The following is a 9,284-nucleotide window of genomic DNA, read 5'->3' as shown; positions in this document are numbered from 1 at the left end:
TTAAGTTTAATATAGTCCCATTTGTTTATTTTTGTTTTTGTTGTCTGTGCTTTGGAGGTCTTAGCCATAAAATCTTTTCCCAGACCAATGTCCTAAAGTGTTTCCCCTATGTTCTCTTCTAGTAGTTTTATATTTTGGGATCTTATGTTTAAATCTTTAATCCATCTTGAGTTGATTTTTGTATATAGTGAGAGACAGGGGTCCAGTTTCATTCGTCTGCATATGTATATTCAATTTTTCCAACAGCATTTATTGAACAGATTCTCTTTTCCCCAGTGTGTGGTCTTGGCAACTTTGTCAATAATTACTTGGCTGTAAATACGTGGATTAATTTTTGGACTCTCTGTTCTGTTCTATTGGTCTATGTATCTGTTTTTATATGAATGCCATGCTATTCTGGTTTACTATATCCTTGTAATATATTTTGAAGTCAGGTAATGTGATGCCTCCAGGTTTCTTCTTTTTGCTCAGGATTGCTTTGGCTATTTAGGTTCTTTTTTGGTTCTATACAAATATTAGGATTTTTTTAAGTCTGTGAAAAAATGACATTGGTATTTGATAGGAACTACACTGAATCTATAGGTTACTTTGGGTATATGGCCATTTTAATTATATTAATTATTCCAGTCCATGAACATGGAATGTCTTTCCATTTGTTTGTGTCCTCTTTAATTTCTTTCATTAGCATTCAGTAGTTTTCCTTGTAGAGGTCTTTCATCTCCTTGGTTAAGATTATTCTTTGGTATTTTGTTCTTTTTTGTAGCTATTGTAAATGAGATTACCTTCTTGATCTTTCTCAGCTAATTCGTTAGGTGTATAGAAACATTACTGATCTTTGTATGTTGATTTTGTGTCCTGCAATTTTACTCAATTTATTTACCAGATCTAAGAGTTTTTTGGTAAACTTTCTAGGTTTTTCTAGATATAAAAGTTTCAATATCATTTGGAAAGAGAGAAAATTTGACTTCCTCTTTTCCAATTTGGATGCTCACTTTCTTTAAACCATTTCGATTTGATTTTCATATATGGTGAGAGACAGGTCCAGTTTCATTCTTCTGCATATGGCTATTCAACTTTCCCAGCATCGTTTATTAAATAGAGTGCCCTTTCCCCAGTGTATGTTCTCATTAATTTTGTCAAAGATCAGTTGGCTATAAATATGTGGATTGATTTATGGGTTCTCTATTCTGTTCCATTGATCTATGCATCTATTTTTATACCAGTACCATGCTGTTTTGGTTACTATAGCCTTGTAGTATAATTTGAAGTCAGGTAATGTGATGCCTCCAGCTTTGCTCTTTTTGCTTACGATTGCTTTGGCTATTTGGAATCACTGAGCTTCTCTAAAATCAATATTTTTAATTCCTTTTCTGGGATTTAATAAATTTCTTTTCGATTGGGATCTGTTCTGAAGAATTTTTGTGTTCCTTTGGAGGTGTTGTATTTCCTTGCTTTTTCATGTTTCCTATGTCCTGATGTTAATATTTGTGCATCTGGTGTAGCAGTTGTTTTCTCCAATTTTTTGAATTTGCTTTTGTAGAGGAGGACTTTTTCATGACGATGTGTCTATGGTGTTGGTTGGATAGGGCACTTTGGCTCTGATTCTGAGTGCATGCAGTAGCATAGTACCTGTATGATTTCTTTGTTTACTATTATTATTATCATTATTGGCAGAGACAGGGTCTCAACATGTTGCCCAGGCTGGCCTTCAACCGCTGGCCTCAAGCACTCTTCCCACCTTGCTCTCCCAAAGTGCTGGGATTACAGATGTGAGCCACCACACCGGGCCTCTGTGTGATTTCTTTGGCTGTAAGTAACGTCTGGTATCTGTAATTTCCTGAATGGCTTAGGATATGTTTATTAATGAAATTTTGCCGGGGACTGAGATACCACGTGGGCCAGTCTTTGGGCCCCAGTGGCAGCAGCTATGGGCTGTGTCTGTCCTTGGGTCCCAGGGCAGTGTATACTGGCACTAACGTCAGTGGGTCCAGGGGGACTGATCCTTGGGCCTCCAGGTGGCTTGCTCAGATGCTGGTAGTGGCAGTGGTGGGCTGGGCAAGTGGGCAGGGCCCTTGGGCAGCTGATGTGGTGTGGGCAATGGCAGTAGCAGTGGCAAGAGAACCCTCTGGGTCCTGAGTGGTGCACGCTGGCATTGGTGGTGGCTGCGATGGTCTGGGTGGGCCAGTCTCCAGATCTGCAGGTGGCATGTTCAGGTAGGTGCCAGCTGGGTGGTAGCAGCAAGGTGGGTAGGCCCAATCTCAGCCACCAGGAGGAGTACTCAGGTGTCAAAGGTGGAACTGGGTTGGGCAGTTCCCAGACCCCTTGACCGTGTGCTCTGGCATGGAGTGGGGGACAATGCCGGGATGGGCAGTTCCCTCGACAGTGCATGCAGGCACTTGCCATACTAGGCAAAGGTGAGGCAATTCCTAGGGCCCAGCAGAATGCTCAAGTGGGATGTGGCAGCAGCCATGCTGCAGCCCTGCCACTGGGGACCACAAGTTGCCTTCAGTGGCAGCAGCCTATTCCAGCAGGTGGGAAATGCGTGCTCTTCTTGTATCCCAAGTTTGGTTGTGCCAGTCTGCATCTTGTTTATGCCTCAGCCCTGTGGCAAATTGCAAGTGGGTGGCACCTCAGCCAGGGTGCTGCTGGGCCCCAGGACGATGTGCAGTCTATTGTGAGCTGGGATCTCAAAATGGCACTTTGCTGTATGTAGCTGCTTAGGAATGGGAGGGAGTGTGGGGCCCAGCACAGACTCTCTCCCTGGAGCAGTGTCATCGTGCAGTTTCCATGTAGCTCTCTAGGTTAGTTTCAGGGCCTGCAAGAATCTAGGGGCTCTCCCCTGGCTAGAATGGCAGGGATTCACGGTGGGAATGTGGATCCCGTGGGGGCCTCTCATTTACCCTTTCTCAGCATTGGGGAGTCTCTCCAGGCTCCCAGTTGATTCCAGCTGATTAGGCTGCTTTGCTTCCCTCTCCTTCTTTGCTTTAGGTGTTTCCTATCACATTTCTGTTGAATTCCAGTGTTCTTTCTTGGATGGTCTATTTTAAGCATGATTATCTACTCGCTATTTTAGTTCTTATTAGTAGAGGAGGCAAATATGAGATGCCACTAGTCAGCCACTTGAAGCCTCGCTTAAGAATCTTTTTTTTTCATTTATTACTTTCACTTTTTTATTATTATACTTTAAGTTCTAGGGTACACGTGAACAACATGCAGGTTTGTCACATATGTATACATGTGCCATGTTGGTGTGCTGCACCCATTAACTCGTCATTTACATTAGGTATATCTCCTAATGCTATCCCTCCCCTCTCCTCCCACCCCACGACAGGCCCCCGAGTGATTGTGTGGCAATTCCTCAAGGATCTAGAACTAGAAATACCGTTTGACCCAGTGATCCCATTACTGGGTATATACCCAAAGGATTATAAATCATGCTGCTGTAAAGGCACATGCACATGTATGTTTATTGCGGCACTATTCACAATAGCAAAGACTTGGAACCAATCCAAATGTCCATCAATGATAGACTGGATTAAGAAAATGTGGCACATGGCTGGGTGCGGTGGCTCACGCCTGTAATCCCAGCACTTTGGGAGGCCGAGGCGGGCGGATCACGAGGTCAGGAGATCGAGACCATCCTTGCTAACACAGTGAAACCCTGTCTCTACTAAAAATACAAAAAACTTAGCTGGGCGTGGTGGCAGGCGCCTGTAGTCCCAGCTCCTCCGGAGGCTGAGGCAGGAGAATGACGTGAACCCAGGAGGCAGAGCTTGCAGTGAGCCGAGATCGCGCCACTGCACTCCAGCCTGGGCGACAGAGCGAGACTCCGTCTCAAAAAAAAAAAAAAAAAAAAAGAAAATGTGGCACATATACACCATGGAATACTATGCAGCCATAAAAAAGGATGAGTGCATGTCCTTTGTAGGGACATGGATGAAGCTGGAAACCATCATTCTCAGCAAACTATCGCAAGGACAAAAAAACCAAACACCACCTGTTCTGACTCATAGGTGGGAATTGAACAATGAGAACACTTGGACACAGGAAGAATCTTTTGTTTTTTATTTGAATATTCAGGGAAGGGAAGCTTTCTTTTCAACTGGACATTAGCCTTTGAGGATGTAGGCCTGGCAAGGCAGGCAGCCACCTTGCCCATCTTGATTTGTAATAGAAAGCAGAATACAGAGGTGGAGAGAGACTGGTTCCTAATCACATCTTTGAGTTCCTGGACCTGGCTATGCCTGAATGCAAACTACAACTGGACTTTTCAGTTTTTTGATTTGGTAAATTCCCCTTTATCCTTAAGTCAATTTGAATTTTTTTGTTCATTTGTCTGTCACATGCAAGCAAAAGAGTTCTAAATGATATCCCAAAGGACACCAGATTAGGAAAGTATGAATGAGAGAATTTGAAAAGGGAATGAATACTAAAGAACAGAGAAGAAAATTCTATAATGGAAAAGCCTAATAACTTTGACCCCACAGCCACGAAGCAAAGTGTGTATGAAAATAAAATTGCCCCAGTCCCTAGGGTTGGTTCAGTAGATGATTCCAACACTATGCCAGGCTCCAAGGAGTCTGCTCACAGAACCTCCACTCAGTAACTGTGCTAGATATCGCCAGTTTGCCCCTCCAGATGCACTCTCCACCTTTCTCCACCCTGCTTTCTTTTTTTAGGAGTCTGACCTGTACGGGCTGCTTCAATCTTTTTTTTGTTTGTTTTTGGTTTTTTGTTGTTGTTCCCCCACCCCCGCCGCCAGCTTTTGGCTCAGTTTGGCCAATGAGAAAAATTAAGTTGCAGTATTTATTCTCCCTAAAAGATCACCTTGGGCTAGCTTAGTCCTTCAACAAAGTCACCACTCCTCTCAAGGCAGCCAATTGTACACAACTCCTTCCTTCTGAGTTCTAGTAACCATTTCCTGCTCCTATACCTTATGGTCAAGAGATAGTAAGAGTTCAGCTCTTACTAGGCTGGATTACTGTGTTATTGGTGGTTCCCTATATCTATGCTTCTGTAAGTAATCCCTTTGTAAATAAATCTTTTTCCAATTATCCTTTTTTTGTCAAGTGTGCTATCTATTTCTTGTTGAGTTATGGTCATATAGGGGTCTGCAAGGAAGTACATTCTGCAGAGTGAGTTGTCAGACTGAAAGCTTACTATATTCTGCTTAAAACTTTTGGATCCCCCATCAACCCTTCTTCCCTTCTAGATTGCAACTGAAGAACTTTGTGAAGTAGTGTTTCCATTTATTTTTCCTTGCCCTTTGCCTCCATACGTTGTATCCACTCTCCTTCCTCCCAACATATGCATATAAATACCCAAACCTCCATTTTCTGCCTGGATAAAAGCACAGTGTAAATCATACTTCTGTATGGTTTGGTTAAATTACTTTATTATGTATGAATATTTTAAGAGGGAGGCAGTAAAGAAAATGACTCTAATGAAGAATTTAGACAGGGAGAAATATGTTGAGATCAGGGATCTGTTGCCTAGCAGACTTTAGGCTGAGGCAGCTTCCAAGGAAAGAAGGAAAGATTCCTGCTACAGCCTAGCCTCTGAGTTGAATAAGGGATTGGAAATATTTATGTCTTTAATTGCAATTGCCATTAGATATTTGCTCTGGGAGACAGTTTGTGGCTAGATGTCCTTAAAGCCATTTAGCCAGACTTTCATCAAACATTTTCAAAGTTTCTCTTCTAATTTTGGTTCTGTCCCTCGGCCTGAAAGTTTCTCTTAGTGTTCCTCTCCTACACAAACAAACATAACAGTTTATACCAGGACTCAACCTTGATAAAGAAAGGTTGCTCTCACAAAGCAGTCTAATGAGAAACCAGAGCACAGAGACTACGAAGGAAAAAATGCCCAGAAATGAAACAACTTTTGGTTTTATCCTCCTGTGACTAAACCCTAAGAGTCAAAAAGAGGGGAGAGAGAAGAAAAACAATATTTAACTAACAGGTTGTCAATTGTCAAGTTTTCCACCCACATCGCTGCCCAGTATTCCTGTGGGAAAATCGGTGATCTAGTCTAGAAAGAGAAAACCATACATTTCTTTTTTATTTCAATTTATTGTTGTTGACAACTCCTCAAGACAATATAAATGTTTTTTTACATGTTGATCCCCAGAAAATAGGTGCCTAAAAAAAGTTACTTTGGGATAATGATTTCAGGGGAGTAGAAGGTGAAAAATCATAACCAAAGTCCAGTATGGACAAAACCATGAAGACATTTGGAAGTAGTATTTCTCATTGACAGGCATGTAAAACCAAGTGCATTGCAACAGATGGCATACAAATCAAATCCTGATGCAGCACGGTATGGGGAACTATTTAAATTAATCTACTAGAAGTTTATTGAACAGTTAGAACATAACTTTAATGAATATATTATCATATCCAGTTCTGTATAGTAAAGCTATGTTTTTCATGTCTTAGCTGACAACCCAAACTATCTTAGTACCCTTCAATATTGCTTTGCAATTGTGGACACAATGGATTCCATTGAAAGATAAATATTGTTTGACAAATGATTCATAATTCCTTGTCTAATAGTCAATGCATTTAACAGGATAATGTATTATGAATAAAATATAGCACCAGTAGTTGAATTCCTGTGAAATGTTAACTATTTTAACTCAAAATTTACGTATGTTTCAAAATGTTTGGGATTATCATTCATTGATTTTTAAGAAGATGGTACTTTCTGGTAAGCAGCAGCTCAGAGTAGAAAGAGCACTGGACCTGGAGTCAGATGCAATGCAAGTTGTTTTTTCTAAACACTCTCTAATATCCTTTCCAGATCTAACGTTCTATTATCTTTTACTACTGAATCTTGAGAGTTTGATTGTTTGAGGTAATTTTCAAGTGGTTTAAAAGTTATTGTCTTTTTCATTTTGTTCCTTTTCTTTTAAAGGTTAGTTTTGAAAATTGAATTTGTTAAGAAAATGGGTTGAGAGGAGGCAGTTTCGTTGTATGTTTGTTTGTTTTTGTATTTTCCATTAACCTACTATAGAAGATCCTGTATCTTCTAGAACTTGTTAGTAGTGGTTGGCCTCCGTTTACTATGTCAATAAGACTTTGAAGGTGCCTGGGAAGGAGATTTCAAAGAGGAACAGCAATTCTTTCTGCCACAAGAGAAAAAACACTGTTAGGGACTAGATTGGTGTAGTATGTTTACATGACTGGCTTCAGTTCCCAAGATTAAATAGCTTAAAATTTCTTAAGCGAGTTCCCTTAAGCCAATGTTGCCTTTGTTCTCATCTTTCCCTCTCCCCAAACCTACATGTGTTTACATCTCCACATCAATGTCTGACCAATAGAAAATCATGTCTAAAATGTTCAAAATTGATCTCTCCAAACCTGCTTCTCTCTTGTGCTCCCAGTCTTGATCAACAATGTCACCATCTCACCGGTTCTAGCCAAGCTCAAACCTTTGGAGTCATTCTCCAAACTCCTCCTTCCTTATTCCCCATTCCACAGTCTTGTCCTTCTCCAATCACCCTTCACATAGTGGTTGCCAAGTGCTCTTTCTAAAATGCAAGCCGGGTGCAGTGGCTCACACCTGTAATCCCAGCACTTTGGGAGGCTGAGGCAGGCGGATCACTTGAGGTCAGGAGTTCAAGACCAGCCTGGCCAACATGGTGAAACCCTGTCTCCACCAAAAATACAAAAGTTAGCTGGGCATGGTGGTGCGTGCCTGTAATCCCAGCTACTCAGGAGTCTGAGGCTGGAGAATCACTTGAACCCAGGAGGTGGAGGTTGCAGTGAGCTGATATCACACCACTGCACTCCAGCCTAGGTGACAACAGCGAAACTCCATGTCAAAAATAAACAAATAAATAATAAAGTAAAATAAAATAAAACACAAATGTGATCACAGAGCCTCCCTGATTAAAATGCTTTAATTACTCATTTTCACCTATTGGATAAAGCTCAAAGTCCTCTTTCCGTCCCTGAATACCTCTCTAGTTCGATCTCTTGCCACTCCCTGCCATTCCTCTGAGCCCTTTTCATTCCAGTTACATAAACTGCTCACAGTTACCCTGACACACCATGGTCTCTTCATGACTGTGGCTTTGCATGTGAAATTTCATCTGCTACTTTCTCAGCTCAAGATATTTTTCCTCATGTTCCCATAGCCTTCCACATACTAGTTTTTTAACTCTCATTAAACTATATCGTATAACTTCTCCACTTGCTTGTCTTCACTACCAGACAGCCAGTTCCCTGTTTTGGGAGAAAGGAAACATTTTAGAGGAGATTCAGACTTTGGATGCTCCTATGTGGCATTTAAACTTGCTTCGGACCCTAAGACACTATACTATTCGCTGATGCTTGCTTTTTTTTTCTCCTTGTGCCAGCCCTCCCCCTGGTGGAGGTGTTAAGAAGCAGTGGAGTGATCAGGTGACCAAAGATAAGACAAAGTGACCTGGCTGATCCACATCCTGTCAAAAACCTGTTTGCAGGAATGTTTGCCTTTAGACGGTTACACCAGAGAGCAAGGAATCAAACACCAATCATATCCATATGCTGAGTGTTCTCTCCAGTTGCAGTGAGCCCCACCTCTTTAAAAAGTCACAAGGACGGTCTTCATCTCTATCCCAGAACAATATCCTGTTAGCACTGCTTTTTTCCAAGTTGAAAATAACCTAGTCTTTGAATAAGCATTTAGTTGTCTGTGGGCAGCAGAAGTTTCTTAGGCACCTCTGGATATAGAGGTCTTTAGGTATAGTGGTCTTGGTTGTCTAGGTTGGTCCGAGTGGTGGTGATTCCCAGGGAAGGACCTTGCCAGGCAGGTTTTTTTTTTTCTTCAGAGACAGGATCTCACTCTGTCACCCAGGCTGGAGTGCAGTGCAGCCCACTGCAGCCTTGACCTCCTGGGCTCAAGTGATCCTCCTGCCTTAATCTCCCGAATAGGTGGGACTACAGATGCATGCCACCACACCCGGCTTAGGCAGATTTTTTTAAACATGTGTTAGGTTATTAGCCTGGTTGGGAGGAATCTGACCTCTAAAACCAACAGAATTTTAGAAAACATGATGAATTTATAATCATAATAGAAATTCTCCTTGATGGCTATTGCATGGCTATTGTAAATCTTATCAGATATTATGTTTACGCTACAGGGAGACTACCAGCAGCAAGGACAGGTTTTAGTTTTAAGTGGAAGGAAAGGAAATTAATATACTCTGTTTGTCATCAGGAGAGACTACCTTTAAAAAAATCGAACAGCTCCCACAATGTCATTTTATACACATGTCATAGGCAAGGAAAGATTATCTG

Source organism: Nomascus leucogenys, chromosome X, assembly GCF_006542625.1.
Source record: "Nomascus leucogenys isolate Asia chromosome X, Asia_NLE_v1, whole genome shotgun sequence".
Classification (NCBI taxonomy): Eukaryota; Metazoa; Chordata; class Mammalia; order Primates; family Hylobatidae; genus Nomascus; species Nomascus leucogenys.
Note: the sequence above shows the minus strand (reverse complement) of the source record.